Genomic DNA, 16,612 nt, shown 5'->3' on the forward strand with positions numbered 1-16,612 from the left:
ATATAACAAATTAAAACATAAAAAGGATGTTGTGTCTTCCCCATATTACATTAGTTGGATAAGATTGATTTGTACTTGTTGTAATTATAGTTGTAATAATAAAATAAACATTTATAATATATCATTGTAAACATTCTTTCTTCAAACCTTGTCGGATGGAAACTATTCATCTGATAAGAATATCGTGTTGAACAAATCGCACACCATCGTTCTAAAGAAAAACAAAATAATTTGACCTTTAAATGAACACAATTTTTTCTGATTATTATTTGCTTAGTTTTTGCCAAATTGGTAGTTTAATTGGAAAGAAAGATTAGCTCTTGACCATAATGTTATTCGTAAGAAATAGCTAGTGTACAGTCCAACCATGTGACTGAACAAACAAAACAAATAAGCACTATAGACACTCATTTCAACAGTAGTCATTTTTGTTTTTTACATGATCCATTCACGTGGATAAGACTAATGTCAGGTAGAGAAATACTTCACTATAAAAACAAATAACTGAATATATGTGTGTTACATGTTACAAAAACAGAATTAAACATCTACCTTACAGGCTAATACTAAATGCTTAGAATCATACCACGATGATAATTAGTTCAAACCATGTGACACTCATTGGTGCAGAATTAAAATTAAAGTTAGCTTAGCTGAGCTGAAAAGTTTCTGATTTCGCATGCCGATAGTATGGATTTTCTTGCCTATAGGTGAAATTGACACACCTACTAATGGGCCCATGTCCAATAAATACGCATTCATATAATTCATATAAGCATAAATGTTAATATGACATAATTTTCTCTCTATTGCCCTGCATATACAAATAGACATCATGGATTACCTTTTCTGTTCCATACTCGGCCTAACATATTTTACTCCCAAAGTATATATCATGGTGTCAATTTAGATCTGAATGCAGGCCAAAATATAAGTCAACTTACAAAACAACCATGGATATGCAATGCGGAAGCAGATGCGGCTACCATTTTGAGAGGTTTATAGCTGATTCAACTTGTTGGTGAATGCTTTACAATAATCAACTCAGTAGACCAATGATACCAAATTCATTATCGACCAATGGAAAAATAATCTTCTTTCTGCTGTTGACAACATTTACATGCTAATCAATCTTAGCACTATCCAAGTTTCTACTATGTAAACTGATTTGGTAACAACCACGACTAAAATAAATTTATAGCACTGTATCAACTCCTAATCATCCTTATTCTTGTTAACTTGGTCCTTATCGAAAGCTACATAGCCAGGTTTTGTCGCTTCTCACATCACAATCGATTGAAAGCATATGTGTCCACACCTAATTACTAATCAGATTGTAGGACTTTTGGTAAGATTGCACTGGCAAAGAAAAAACTGCACTTTTGACCTTATTTGAGTGATCAACAACATGGATCTTCCTATCTCGTCTTCACAAAGACCAGCAAATGAATGCTTGTAATCCAGAGGTACATGGACATAGAGATATATATCAGGAAATTGACATACCAAATATGGTTATTTAAATGACCAAGATAATGTGTGAACGTGCTGCTGGTCTTCTTAACGCGCATCACCTTATACACCATGCAAACCGTGCATATGCCATGAAGATGTTAGGCATGGCCGTGGTACAGTGCATCATATTGCTGACATGTTGTAGGTGCGTCCTATTTAAATTCACATTTGTATACGTATTTAGCCAATTAACTAATCTCTGTGAACCTTTCTTGATCATTTGATTGTGCAGACACATCCATTGTGATGAAGACAAATCAATCATTGAATAGGAGAAAATCCAATCGGATGTATCTAGTGCCTATGCAACACAAGGAGATATGAAGTGCTTGCCTTAACTACGTGGACAGATCGAGGAGCTGTGCGCACAGTTGCTAGCCTTAACTAGTAGCGAAGCCCTAGTCATCGCCGTCATCGGAGAGAGGCCCACAAAAGCACGCGAGAAGCGTCAACCTTAGTTGTGCTCCGACTTTCGACCCAGTCTGCATGACGTATCACGTACATGAGGAGATTTGGAATTGATTCACCCGATAGCATTATTATCCATCAATTATAAGCAGTAAGCCTCTCAATCTTACAAAAAAGTTTCTTCCAACCAAGAATCACCTCCATAGCTACAACAACTGAGACTCTTCCCTCTGCTATACAATAAGAAATAAGCCAGCGCCTTACAGACAATTTCAGAGTAGACATTGATCGACATATGCTGCAGTAAAAAAATCCAAGTTGAGGTCTCTGTGTCCAATACATTGGAAGTATAGAACATATATTATGCTCTTCCGTGATTGATAAAATAAATCCCTGGAGACTTGGTGAAAAACCATGGCTGCTGTCAGCTCCATGGGCAGTTACTTACAGCAGGTGGAGGAGCCATATCAATATGCTCTAGGTCCACGATCCAAATATTCACGGGAAGAAATTGCATAAAAGAAGAAACTAACAATACATTAGACTGTACGCATAAATTTTGTGCCTAGAAATCATAAGATACGTATGTAATGGAATTGATATGCACTTCTGCCGGTGCAGCCACTCAAGGTAGAAAAATCAAGGCATGCAGAGCAGAACAGATCATCTTTCTAATAGATTACGGAGGAGATTAGACAAACCCAAGTGAGGAACGCCGTGGTGTGAGGGATCTGGTTTGGCGGCGCTGGGAAGGGGCGTATGGTGGAGGTTATTGCATCAGCAAAAGGAAATTGTACTCAAACATAGGTAAGCAAAAAGTACTCACGTGCAACCTTTCTTTCAGGGATGAAATTATCGGAAGCCAAGAATCGAATAGCCAAAGTAGTAATATTAGGTCAGCTGCTATATCATTTAAAACATAAAAATTATTAATATAATAAGGATCATGAGTGTTGGATATGACTGATGTGGAGAACCTCCTTCTGCTCAGCACCAGGTTTTTGCACTTGCAGACCGTTGCATACGTTACATCCCCTTCTTGAGGACAAATCTGACGGAGCAATGCGCTGTCATCTAGGGGCTGCTGATTAGGGCTCGTCAAAAACGTCACCAACCGGGACCAAAGAGGCGGGACTAATCCTCACTACTCTAGCGTAGATTACTCATTTCAAATCGTCTAACTTCTCGGCCGGTCATCCATTCTTTCACTGCTTCAGCCCGAGCACGCTTAACTTCCTAGTTTTATCGCCCCTAGTTGCCAAGTCTGCACTTGTTGTTCTCCTGACAATAGTAAGCTATCAATCCTAAACAACCTAGGGTTTGATGTCATGTCACATGATTTAATTTTTTGAATTCAAACAATTATTAAAATAAACAAAATAAGTAATAATAATAGTGAATTTCAATGAAAACAACCTAAAGATTTTAAATAAAATTATTTTTTCTTATTTTTGTGGAAAAAACTTCTTTTTGCCATAACTTTTTTTACATTTGGAATTTTGAGCATCTGAGAAAACTTCACCGGGCAAGCCCCGGTGAAATCGATTCCCAATTTTCTCTAGTTTTTTTTTATATATTAAACTTTTTTTTGACGTCGTATGCAAAAGTTATGGCCGTTTTACATTTTTCCCTTTTTTGAAAAAACGGTCAAAATTCATATTTCAAAATTTGTATACCAACTAGGCACTAAAACCTAACTACATCTCAAAGGATTTTATTTTTTAAAGATTTTAGCTTTTTTTTTATTTTCTACAAAACTAAAAAAGACGGTCCACGGAGGGTAGAGTTTGAAAATTTCAGAATCCCCCTTTAGCCAAAAGTCCAATCATACCCGTCGACTACATTTGCTAGCACCGTCCCCGTCAGAATCACAACTAAGGTTAACCAAGTCATAGTTAACCCTTTCTAACTTTATTTGCTATGTTGAGCTAAATGACCCTGAAATTGAAAAGAACTATAATGAACTCTGAAAATGTTGAAACTTGGCATGGTATCATCATTTCATCCACAAAACCTGTGCTAAAAAGTTAAGAGGGTTACGACAAAAACTGGATGCACTTCGTGTACAAACTGGACCATCTCCTTCGAAATATCACGGTTTCGGACGAAAACCCATCTCCTAGAAAGATATTTTATTTTTTTACTTATTTCAACTTCAGACATTTTATGCATTTTCTGCATGCAATATAAACCATTCAAAACCACATCCTAAATTTCGACCCTTTATAACTTCATTTGCTATTTTTCATGCATTTAATGATTTTTTTACCTAAATGACCTTGAAATTGAAAAGCCCGACAAATGAACTCTGAAAAGGTTGAAACTTGGCATCGTATCATCATTTCTCGCACATAGCATGTGCTAAAAAGTTGAGAGAGTTACGTCAAAAACTGGATGCACTTCGTGTACAAAATGAACAATCTCTTTCGAAGTATCAGGGTTTCGAACGAAAACTCATCTATTGCAAAGGGATTTAATTTTTTTGAACTTATTTGAACTCCATACTTTTTGTGTGTTTAAAATACACCATTTAAAGCCACATCATAAATTTTCAATATTTTCTGACTTCATTTGGTATTTTTCATGCATTTACTTACCTTTTTGAGCTAATTGACCCTGAAATTGAAAAGCACTACAAATGAACTCTGAAAAGGTTGAAAGTTGGCATGGTATCATAGTTTCACCCACATGGCATGTGCTAAAAAGTTGAGAGAGTTACGATAAAAATTGGATGCACTTCGTGTACAAACTAGATCATCCTTCGAAGTATCAAGGTTTCAGACGAAAACCCATCTGCTACAAAGGCATTTTATTGAAATGATTTTAATTCTAGACTTTTTATGCATTCAATATGCACCATACTATAACATGTTAAAATCTACAGAAAGTACTAACTAAAAATAATAAAAAACAACAATTAAATGACTAAAACAACTATATAAGCAAAACAATATTGTTTTAATTAAAATCCAAATTTAAATTATTTTAAAAATAACCAAATAAATCTTACTGTGATAACAATCTAACAGATGACTAGGAGAAAAAAGAATTAAATTAAAAACTATTTATAAACTCAAGTTATTCACAATTTGAGTTTGAAGAAAATTTGAACAATTTCCAATTTAAACCATTCAAATTTAAAAACTAATTGCACAAACAGAAACTAGACAAAATTTTGAATCTAATGCAAAAAGAATCACTCAAAAAAAATTAAATATCCTAAAAGATATATGCAATTTAAAACAGAAACTACAAACAGAAATAAAATTTAAAAACAGGAAAAAAAATAAAAATACAAAACCCCTTTAGTCCCGGTTCAAGACACGAACCGGGACTAAAGGTCTACCCTTTAGTCCCGGTTCAAAACACGAACCAGGACTAAAGCCTCCAAACCCTTTAGTCCCGGTTCGAGACACGAACCGGGACTAAAGGTCTCTTTTAAACCGGGACTAATGACCGACCGGCATGCTTGCCGTTCGAACCGGGACTAATGGTAACATTAGTCCCGGTTCGTAATGGAACCGGGACTAATGTGTAAATTGAGCTGGGACGGAAGCCCATTTTTCTACTAGTGTAAGATTGCTTCATTTTTTACGTGGAGTAGCTAGATACTTTAGGGGTATGTAATACATACATCCATGGATTTATATTTGTAAAACCGTGGAAACATTGTGGGCTTTCTCCTACATCTTCTATTTCTAATGTATGTGGGTCTTCCGCACACTATTATTTTTAGCTGAACTGAAGCATGGCTACGTTGGTTAGTCTATACACCCGAGTTAATATACACCGTAATAATTCGGTCCCACCAAATTAACGGTTCCTATTTCCTAATTAACGTGGTAATTTCTTGGGAGTCTCTCATTAGTATAGGTATAGAGATTAACGGTTCCTATTTTCTAATTAACGTGGTAATTTCTTCGGAGTCTCTAATTAGTATAGGTATAGATGATTGAAGGAGCTAGTCTGAACAGCTCCAGTGCTCTGTTTTATTTCTGTAAAAAAACGTTCGCTTCCGCTTCAATAGATCCCCCTAACACAAAGACGGACCAGATTGTCTGATGTCTCTTCATAACCGGGGGCACGATGGACATATTTTAAAAAAGTGTCCGCCAGTATGTAGTGGGGTTTTATTAAAAGAAAGTACAAACACGCCGGTTTGTAAAGTCCCACGTCGTGCGCGCATTATGGCGGTTGACCGCACATTCCTCGCCTGTCGCACCACTTGTCTGTCGTTTTCTCACGACATATACCATAGGTAGGCTTATCGAATGTGTTGGGGCCGAAAGGACACCGGCGGGCTCCGGAAACGAGATTGGTAGCTAGCGAGCGAGACGCACGATGTACCCAGGTTCGGGGCTCTCCGTGGGAGATAATACCCCTAGTCCTGCCGGAATGATTGATGAACTAAAGTGTTTACCGTATGCTCCTTGAGTAGTTCGACGGAGGGGGAAGAAGGAGCAGCCGGCTCGAGTTCTACCTCTCCTGTGTGTGTGGGTGTAAGAATGGCCGACCCTCTGCATGGAGGAGGGTCGGCGGGTTTTATAGACGAACCCACCGGCCTACAAAATGGATATAAGTACAATATGGGGGACCCGGCTGGCAGCCTCTCAGGCCAGCCAGGGAGCCCACTATAGTTTAGTCTTATCGCTTGAGGGGCCCGCCGGCTGCAAGGTCCCATCTGTCCATGGGACCCGTCGGCCAGCCTATGGGGTTGGTGCGTGCTGCCCATGCAGGACGCGTGATGTATGTCCGGCGTCGTCTTGCGGGATCCGGCGCCGGTCACCGCTACGGCCGTCTCCACTGTAGCCACGCCGTACCGGATAATGGAGTAGGCACTGGCGTGCGGGTACTATGCATGGTTGACGGATCGGAGCCAGCGCTGACATTGTAGCAATGCGTGCGTTTCTCCATCGTACCCGCGCTGACGTATATTCACCTTTAATCGAAGGCCCCCGCCACATCCAAGGGATTGATGCGACAGGCGCCCTTCAACCGGCTGGCGGCATGGCCAACCGGCCAGAGACTAGCCGGCTACGCTCCTAGCCGGCAAGTACTTTGTAGCCGGCCAGGAGGAGCCAGCAGTCGAGGATGCTTTTGCAACTTTCTATACCAAAGTATAGAGGAGTAGGCTTGATGAGCCTACCCCGGGGTTATCCTCCCGTCAGTAGTCCCCGAAGCAGGGAGGCCGCCGTCTGCTTGAGTATCCGGCCGACGAGTCTTGAGAGTCGTTGTATGGGAGGCATCCAGGCCGGGAGCTGGCTGGCTTCCGGCGAAGGCCTCGGCTTCGTCACATGCAGCAATGGTGCGCCACGTGTCGAGCTTTGGGCGCCGCGCGCTGACAAGCCACGCGCATGACAGGTTGGGCCCTGCGTCATGGGGCCCGCCACACCTCACCCTCGGCCCGCGCGTAGGGATCCTCTGCGGATCGCGCCACAATGGTTGGCATTTCGGAGCACGTTAAGGCCCCCGCACGATCCGAAGGGGGTGGGGATCACCGGATCCCCTCCCCACGATCTCCTTGGTGGTTTGAATGGATGGTGGGGGCGACGAAAAGGCCATCTGCCCCCGTCTGGCCCTGCTGCCGCGCCCCTTCCCTCCCAGAGCCAGAGAGAGAACGAGACGCTTCTTCGCGCCTTCGCCGCCGTTCATCGCCGGAGCTCCGCACGTCTCGTAGAGCTCCTCGCCGCCGCTGCATCATGTCTCAATCCGCCGCCGAGAAGGCGAAGTTTCAAGGCGCCTGGGAAGGCAGCGACGTCACCGACGGGCACATCGAGGTGCTCCGCCATCACCGTATGCTGCCTTCGGCGGAGCGCGTGGCGATGCGCCTTCCTAACGCCGAAGGATTTCTGACCCCTCGCGACGGCGAGGTGGTGGTCTTCAAGGAGCATTTCTTCTGCGGATTTGGGCTCCCGGACAGCGACGTCTTCTTTCGATTTCTGATGCATTTCGGCCTGCAACTGCATCACCTTACGCCCAATGCCTTCCTCCAGCTGGCCGCCTTCGTCACCCTATGCGAGGGGTTTCTAGGGATTGAACCCCGCTTGGATTTGTGGCGTAAGCTGCTCTTCTTCAAGCAGCAGTCGCCGCCGACTGACAACCCTGACGTTAAGAAGATGACGCCTTGATGCGCCGCCCTTGTTCATCACCGGTCTGCCTCCGGCTTCCCGAAGCTCCCTTTCCAGGATTCGGTGAAGAAGTGGCAGAGGGGATTCTTCTACATGAAGAATGTGGATCCCCTCCACGACTTCATCAACCTTCCTCCTTTCGCCATCGCCCCACCGACTGCGAATCTGAACTGGAGCATTTCGCTTCCGAAGCCCATCCTAGAGGTGAAGCAGATATGCGCCCACCTCGAGATTTTGAAGACTCGAGGCCTTTTGGCCAGAGTTGTGCTCGCCACTATGGTGGCCCAGCGGATCCTGCCTCTGCAGCACCGGCCGCACCTGATCTGCCAGATGGGCGCCCGTCATGATCCATGCTGGCTCTCGACGAAGAACTTTTGAGCCGGCAAGGTGGCCCAGCAGGTGAACTTGATCTCCTCCGCCTACATGGATGATGGTGGTGAATGGGAGTGGGGCATGGCCCCTTACGACCGAAGCTATCCGGCTCCGACGGTATGTTCCTTTATTGAGTATGTTTCTTGACTTTCTTTGCTTACCATCCGGCGTCTCACGCCGGACGCCGGCTACACCCTCAGTTGTTCGAGCGCCTGCAAGTCTACCAGCAGCCGACTGCCGACATGGAGGTGTCGACCCCGTCGAGATTGCGGATGAGGACGAGGTGGAGCTTCAATCATCCGCCTCTGAAGACGCGGAAGGAGTGGCGGAGTCGGAGGGCAACGAGCCGGCCGGTGAGTATTTTGCGTCTGTGTTGCCTGACTGGACGGATGATGACGATGTGTCGCCTCCCTTATGTGATGCAGCCGACGGGGAAGACTTCGAAGAGCTAGAGGAGGTCTCCAGACCTCCCTTGACGCGTCAACGTCGAGCCGTGCAGGGCGAAGGAGCGCGGCGAAAAGGCAAGCAGGTCGCCACCACCAAGCCGGCCCCCAAACGAACTGCAACACGGACTCCAACTAGAGGTCGCGGGGGCGGCTCAAAGAAGCAGCGAGTCGCTGTCGGTTGACGGCCGATTCCCGTCGTTGCAAGGTAAGTAACTGCATTCCTCTTTTCCTCCTCCCTTTATTGATTCTTGGGTAGGAGATCTCCCCTTACCAACTTATGGTGAGCAGGGAGGTCCAGACGACGGAGGAGGACGATGCCACTGCTGCAGAGCGGGCCGCCTGGGCCGAGGCTGATGCTGCCAAGAAGGCGTTGATCGAGCAGTAGAACCGTCCCTCGGAGGAGGCTGACCGGAAGGCGGCTGCAAGCCAGGCCCAACCCAGCAAGCGCGTAGCCGGTCCTGTCCAGAAGCCGGCCACCAAGGACAGACGGTTCAAGGCCACTGGCAAGCCGACTAGCGTTAGAGCCAGTTCGTCCGATACCGTCAAGGCCATCGGGCCAGGGACCGCCTCTGTGCCGGTAGATTTGGATGCGGAGCCCGACGCACCTGACGCTGGAGCAGACACATCACCTAAGGCGCCAATGGATACGCCGGGAGCGGATATCCCACCAGCTGACACAGAGAGGACCCTGGTGGTGAATGATAAGACCGTGTGGACCGAGGGTCTGCAGGCGCCTCGCCAGGTCGACGCTTCGAAGGAGTCAACCCAAAGCGCGCCGCCAGGAGACGGCACCTTGATCGTGACTGGCCACGGCCCGTCCGCCTCTGGAGCCAGCCCCTAGAGTCCTGGAACACTGCCAAGGCCAGCCGCGTGGCCTTGCCTCCTGGCGCCACACTAAGCGGGATGTAACGCCCAAGCTGCGGCCCTATCCTTATTTTTGTACGAGGGCCTCGACAGGGATAGAAACGCATCTCTTCGTTTCGCTAGAATGGATATCGTTACAAGTACATGTACTGAAAAGATGAGTATAAGGAGTTGGCTTACACTCGCCACAAACTACAGCAGAGTCACATCAGTACAACACATACAATCATCATGAAGAAGAGCAGGGTCCGACTACGGATGAAAGCAAACGATAAAAGCATGACTTCCATCCTTGCTATCCCAGGCTGCCGGCCTGGAATCCATCCTAGATCGATGATGATGAAGAAGAAGAAACTCCGAATGAACAATCAACGCGCTCGCGTCAAAGTAACTCTTTACCTATACGTGCAACAGGTGTTGTAGTGATCTGTGAGCCATAGGGACTCAGCAATCTCATTTCCAAAGGTATCAAGACTAGAAGAGCTTAATGGGTGAGGCATGGTTAAGTGGTGAGGCTGCAGCAAGCGACTAAGCATTTGTCTAAGGTGGCTAACTTACGAGTACACGAATAAAAGAGGGGGTGATCTACGTATAGCAGACGTGGACTATTGATGATCAAATGAATGATCCTGAACACCTACTTACGTCAAACATAACCCCACCGTGTCCTCGATCGAAGAAGGAGCTCATGAAAGAGACAGTTACGGTTATGCACTCAGTTGGCAAGTTTTAATTAAGTTAACTTCAAGTTATCTAGAACCAGATGTTAAACAAAGTTTCAACGTTGCCACATAACCGCGGGCACGGCTTTCTGAAAGATTTAACCCTGCAGGGGTGCTCCAACTAGTCCATCACAAACTACCACACGCTGCGACGGAATAACCTCGATCAGGGAAACCCGTGATCTCCTCGTGTTCCTATTGGAAAACCTCAACCTCGAGATAACCCAAAGCATCCTCGGAACCCCTCGCGCAAGACGCTCGAGAAAGGTAAAACAAGTCCAGCAAGGCCGCCCGGCGTGTCGACAATCCCGATAGGAGCCGTGTATCTCGTCCTCAGGACACGACGGATGAGCTACGGTTACCACGCCAAATGTCGAGTTGCCCCGGGTAGCGTTAATAAGCTTCTCTGTTTGGGACCAACACCATCAGCACTGCCCCCCTGTATTTTGTTGAATTACTCCTCGGGTAGCGCTAACTCCCTATGCATCACATTAATATCAGTATTATTATGTTGGGCAAATATAGTACCAATGATGGGCCTTGCCAGACGAGTTTTATCCCAAAACGAGAATCTAGAGGGTCCCCATAACAACCCCAAGCATGTTAGGAGCGCTCATTTATGGAACATAACACCGGTAGCCGAAACTAAGGCGATAAAGATGGAACAAAACAGCAGGCTAGAAAGGCCGAGCCTCCCACCTTTTACCAAGTATATAGGTGCATTAAGTTAATTAGTAATAATATGGTGATATAACAAGGAACCCATGTTAGCACATGGAAGCAATTGCACCTGCAACTAGCAACGCTAACAAATTGTTAAGCAAGCGGTAACATTGCCAATCAGTGGTTTGCTAGGTTGTAGAAGGTTCAAGGTTTTTATGGCGATGTTGAGAGGCTGATATTTAACATGTGGTAGGCAACGAGACATAACGATAGAAACGAAACAACTAGCATGCAATGATAGTAATGGTATCTAGGGAAATGATCATCTTGCCTGAGATCCTGCTTGAAAGAAGAAGACTCCGTGAAGCACATGAACCGACGTAGTCGAACGGGTCCTCACATTCCGACACGCTTGCGGAACTCTATCGAGACGAAGCAAACCGGAAACAAGCATCAACACGCGATATTCACCACAACACATGCACGACACGATGCACACACATATGATGCATGAGCAGTTTCAAATACGCAAGGCATAGCACGGCAATTCACATCACACAAACACTACACATTAAGTGAAGCTCAATATGCAACGAGTTGCATATTGACGAAACTCCACATGTAATTATTTAGTTCACTCCTGTTTATTTACGCGGCAATATTAAATATTGTTAAATATGGCAAGAGGTGAAACATGTGATCATACACATCATTCTAGTCGGTTTACACATAGAGATCATTGCAAATGGAGTTACGGTTCAAAAGATACGAACACTGCAAGATATGATGTCCTAAATGCAATATGTATGACATGGCAGTCACAAGCATTCCAAACCATACGAGCAGCAAGATAATATGAACCTACATGAGATTCTAAGCAAGTTTCATATAGGACCCGATCAAAATAAAGCAACGGTTCAACAAATACAAGCTAAACAAGAAATAGCTACAATCTACCCTAAAAAGCAAAATGTCATTTTCTACACCCTAAAACAACAAGCTAAATAATTCTAAAATGCTCAAACAAAACAAGAGACAGTGGTGGTCAAGATGCACAACAACCCCCTATTAAAAACAACTAGCATGGAAGCATGAATCACTAGGAAAAGAACTCACAAAATGGCAACTAGCACACTGTTTCAGACTTAATGAAAATCACACTTCGATACTGCAGTTTTTGGTCTGAAGGCATATTGACAGCAGCAAAAATATATGCTACATGTCATAGAATGGCATGAAAATTTATAGAATGATAGAGAGTCTTAAGTACTACAAATAACTCCGTTGCACCAACCCCAAAGGAGCTGTAGATCATTACAAAAACTCATGGCAAGACAACAACAAAATATTACAGATCTCGGACTTAGAAATATTTCAGCATCTCAAAACTGCACTATTTTCTAGCATGTTGGCAACAAGCAAACAACACCTAAAACATGGATTTCTAAAGAAACCAAAATTACTAGGGGCTAGCATACATATCCAAGAGCATATATCATGTACACAAGTAATTCATATCATGCACGGAATAAATCCCATAAAATAAATAAAAGGGCAACATGACAAAATATCATGCACACTAACTTACTCGAAAGACAAAATTAAATACACATATGAATTCTACAGATTTTTACCTTGGAAACATTTATAATATGTGGGGTTGAAAAATAAAACTAACGCCACACAGATATGCGAGAATATGTCCTAAACACGACATAGAAAACTATTGATGCCACCTACATGAAAATAGCAAGACCACTATTTCTAAAATACATGGCAAGGGATTGCAACAACATAAACATTTTACCTAATGGAAACGAGCAAACCGGTTACACAAAAAAATAGCTACGGAGTATCTAACATATTAGGTCAGCACGCAAATCTATGTAAATGGCAGGTCAAACCACTTCAAATATTCATGCAAGTAGTAAAATAATAATCTGCGTGACATTCTAGCCGAGTTACATATATAATTCGCCGCGATTCGACGCACGGATTAAAATCTGCGGGCGTTTTAAAATCTAACATTATCCTAGAAATAATAATTCGCAGAAAAATTCCTAAATTACTACGGGCGAATTCCAGCAGATGGGCCTATAGTGCATGGGCGCGACATAATAATAAAATGCACAGGCGGGGAATAGGGCCATCGGGTGCTCACCTAGGGGCCTTGGCCCCGTCGATGGGGAGGTGGGCTGACGCCGCAGAGGTGGGCCGAGGCTGCGGCCTGGCTGAGGAGGCGGTGGAGGAGGCCTCGGGAGGCTGGGTCGAGGGCGAAGCGGGCCGCTACTGGGCCAAGCCGTGGGCAGGATGGACCTGAGTCTGTTTACGTGGTATACTTGTGCACAATGCTCAATGGTCGATGACTTACCAATTGCCGAGTTGATCCTTGTTATGTCCTCATACAACTGGTGGCAAAGACGACAACACTACTAGTAAATACCTTATAGATACATACTCAGAAGTAGCGTGGGAATATGGACCGCGCTGCTCCTAATTGGTATTAGCGTCGGGTATAAAACTAGTAGTACTTCTACGTTGATAGTAGTAACGCGGTGTATAAACCAACTCTACTACTAAGTGTCTTTCACTGTGTCCCTCGAGAGAAGCCATACTAGTAGCGTGGGGTATAAAACCCACGCTACTGCTAAGTTGATAGTAGTAGTGCGGGATATAAACCCACGCTACTACTAAGTGGCCCCCGAGCTCCTCCCCCAAATCCTTCCTCTCTCATCTCCTTCCCTAAATCCCTCCTCTCTCATGGCACTCTCTCCCAAATCCCGTCATCCCTCTCCTCCACTGCACTGAGCCTCCTCCCCGCCTTCGTGCTGCGCCCGCAGATCGCCGGAGTCGCGCGACGACCGAGCTCACGAGCGCCCAGCAGGTGACGCCCGAGTCGCCTTCCTCCTCTCCTGGCGGACCGTCCCACCGAGTGCTTGCCGGGACAACCCCGGCCACCCCAAGGACCTCAAGGTCGGAGCCCACTTCTGTTGAAATTAGTAGTGGGCCTAATGCCCATAAAAGAATTTCAGAGATCTCCAAGGGCTCATGTAGATGGTGGCATGACAAAGTGGTGGTGGGAAGTTTAGTCCCACCCCGCTAGTGGAGGAGAAGTTGGACCCCTTTATAAGGGTCTCTCTTCTACATGCTATTGGAGAGTGAGAAGAGAAGAGGCCCTCGCGCACTCCTCCTCCGCCGCCCACCTCATCCTGACACGACGCGACGCGCCGCGGGAATGAGCCGAGCCGAGCTCATACCTACGCGCTTATTTTTGCCGGTCAAGATCGGAGAATACGTAACGGATGCGCCACGATCTGAGACGTCGGATCGTGGGCTGTTACCGACTCAGACGTGGGTTCAGCTCACGTCTCTCTACCCGTCCATCCCGTCCACAGTGTACACGGTCGACGGGAGAGCAGTCCTCCGAAACCCCATCTCTCTGGTTCCTATACGGGAGAGGAGCGATTAGGTTTTTGGGGAGCGATCACGCGACTACTCGCCTCCATCCATCTTCTTCGTCTACGTCCGCGTCGTCCTCATCATCGTCATGGCTGAACCATACGAGGCCGGTTGTCTCGCCCTTCAAGCTGAGAAGAAGGTGACAGAGGATGCTGCATGCGCTGCCAACGCTGCTGCTACGGCCAAGTGGCCGACCGGAGCGTATAACATGTTTATCTCACTCATGTTTGTTTCAATCCTAGCAATACTACTTGCATGCATAGATGTATCAACTATATGCGTATTATGTGCTAGATTAGTTCATGATCAGTATGTCATTAGTCTAGTCAATGTCATGCTAGTTATTATCTCGTGGATTAATCTACTCGGAAAATTGCCTATTTACTCAACATCTTCTCCTCATCTCTCTCCCATAATTCCTCTTATCTCTATAATCTCCCTTCTCTCTCTGTTTGAACGAACTGTACGAGACAGTCGTGGCCGTCCTCGAGCTCTGTGCCGCCTCTCCTCATGCCGAGCCTTCCCGCCCGCGGCCTCCGCCAGAGCACCACCATAGGCGAGCTCCTCGTTGGCCTCTTCCTCCTCATTATCTTTTCCTTCTCCCTCTCATGGTCTCTGCTCTCTCGTTTCGCCATGGATAGGAGCTTGCAGCCTGCCGCCGTCGCCCTAAGATGCCGGTGGTCGCCGTCGTTGACGTCCAACGTCGGAGATGGATGGATCCGGCTGCTCCCCTTCAGATCCCTTCGACCCGCGACCCCCCGCCCCCCTCGCTGAGTTGCCGTCAGATCTGGTCTTTCGCTGCCAGTCCACGCCGCCGGTGACCCGTGCATCGATGAATCGAATCATTGCAGCCATTGACAGCACGCACGGGATCGAATTTTGTTTGTTTTTTAAATTAGTAGTAGTAGCACGAGAATAGATTAGGCGCTACTGTTATTTAGCAGTAGCGCGTATACAACCAACGCTACTGCTATCACAGCTAGTAGTAGCACGGGTAAAATACGCGCTAGTGCTAAAAGTTAGCTGTAACGCCCTAGCAGTAACACGGGACCCCGCGCTACTAGTAGGCTAAAACCGGATGCTACTAGTAACGTTTTTCCTACTAGTGCAAACTCAAAGGGAGAAAATAATTAAGCAGCAGATTGTAGAACCATGTTTATGTGGGTGTTGGCCACTAACTTTGTTAAGTTAATTGCACAAAAGTATTACAATTGAGGCATTAGAAGTTGATGGGAATCAAGATTGATAATTTTACATCTCAGCATCAAGTGTTGGGCAATTCGTTTCAAAAAGGTTTAAACCGCGTATAAACATGTATTGACGATGTATCTGATCAACGGGGCCCATCTGGCATGTGCCCACGTGGTATTTTTTTGCAGAAAAGTCCCTTCCTTTATACGTAATCACATAAATGCTTATTTTTTACAAGAAAATATTTTCTATGAGAGAATATATTTTTTTTCGTTCGCAAGTTTTCACCACCGGAATTTTTCGAAAGTTTCAAACCAATTAAACAACCTGCGACCTGTCGCACAGCCGGGTTTCAGCATGAATATTTGGAGAAGTACATGCGATGAGTGGCCTGGGAGGAGTGGTCTGTCGGCGCCAGCAGGGGCAAGAGCAGATTTCTCCGGCCAAGGTCGGCGATGGCCGAGGCGGCCCTGCACACAGTGCAGGAGGAAGCTGAGCCGCTCCTTCGCGTGGGCCAACTGTGGCCGGGCAGGGCTGCCGCACATCCGCTCCCTTCAACCGTTGGATGGACCAGTCGAACGATGTCGTCGGCACAGGCGTCAACAAATCTGCTGCCAACCAGCCCAACCTGGCGTACAATGTCACTTTCACTACAAATTAGTCTATGTTTCTTTTGAAGTTTTAGTTGAACGTGTTGGCGCCGCCCCTCGTTGCAGCACCGCTCTTTGTTCCTCGCAACCTTTCCTCTTAAGGTTTTTTCAAAAACAGAACATACACATGTGAGAAACTCTACACACACACAACCAAGAAGAAGACCAGCCATTGCTTTGCACTTTGCACGAGA

The sequence above is a fragment of the Hordeum vulgare genome, chromosome 7H, assembly GCF_904849725.1.
Source record: "Hordeum vulgare subsp. vulgare chromosome 7H, MorexV3_pseudomolecules_assembly, whole genome shotgun sequence".
NCBI lineage: Eukaryota > Viridiplantae > Streptophyta > Magnoliopsida > Poales > Poaceae > Hordeum > Hordeum vulgare.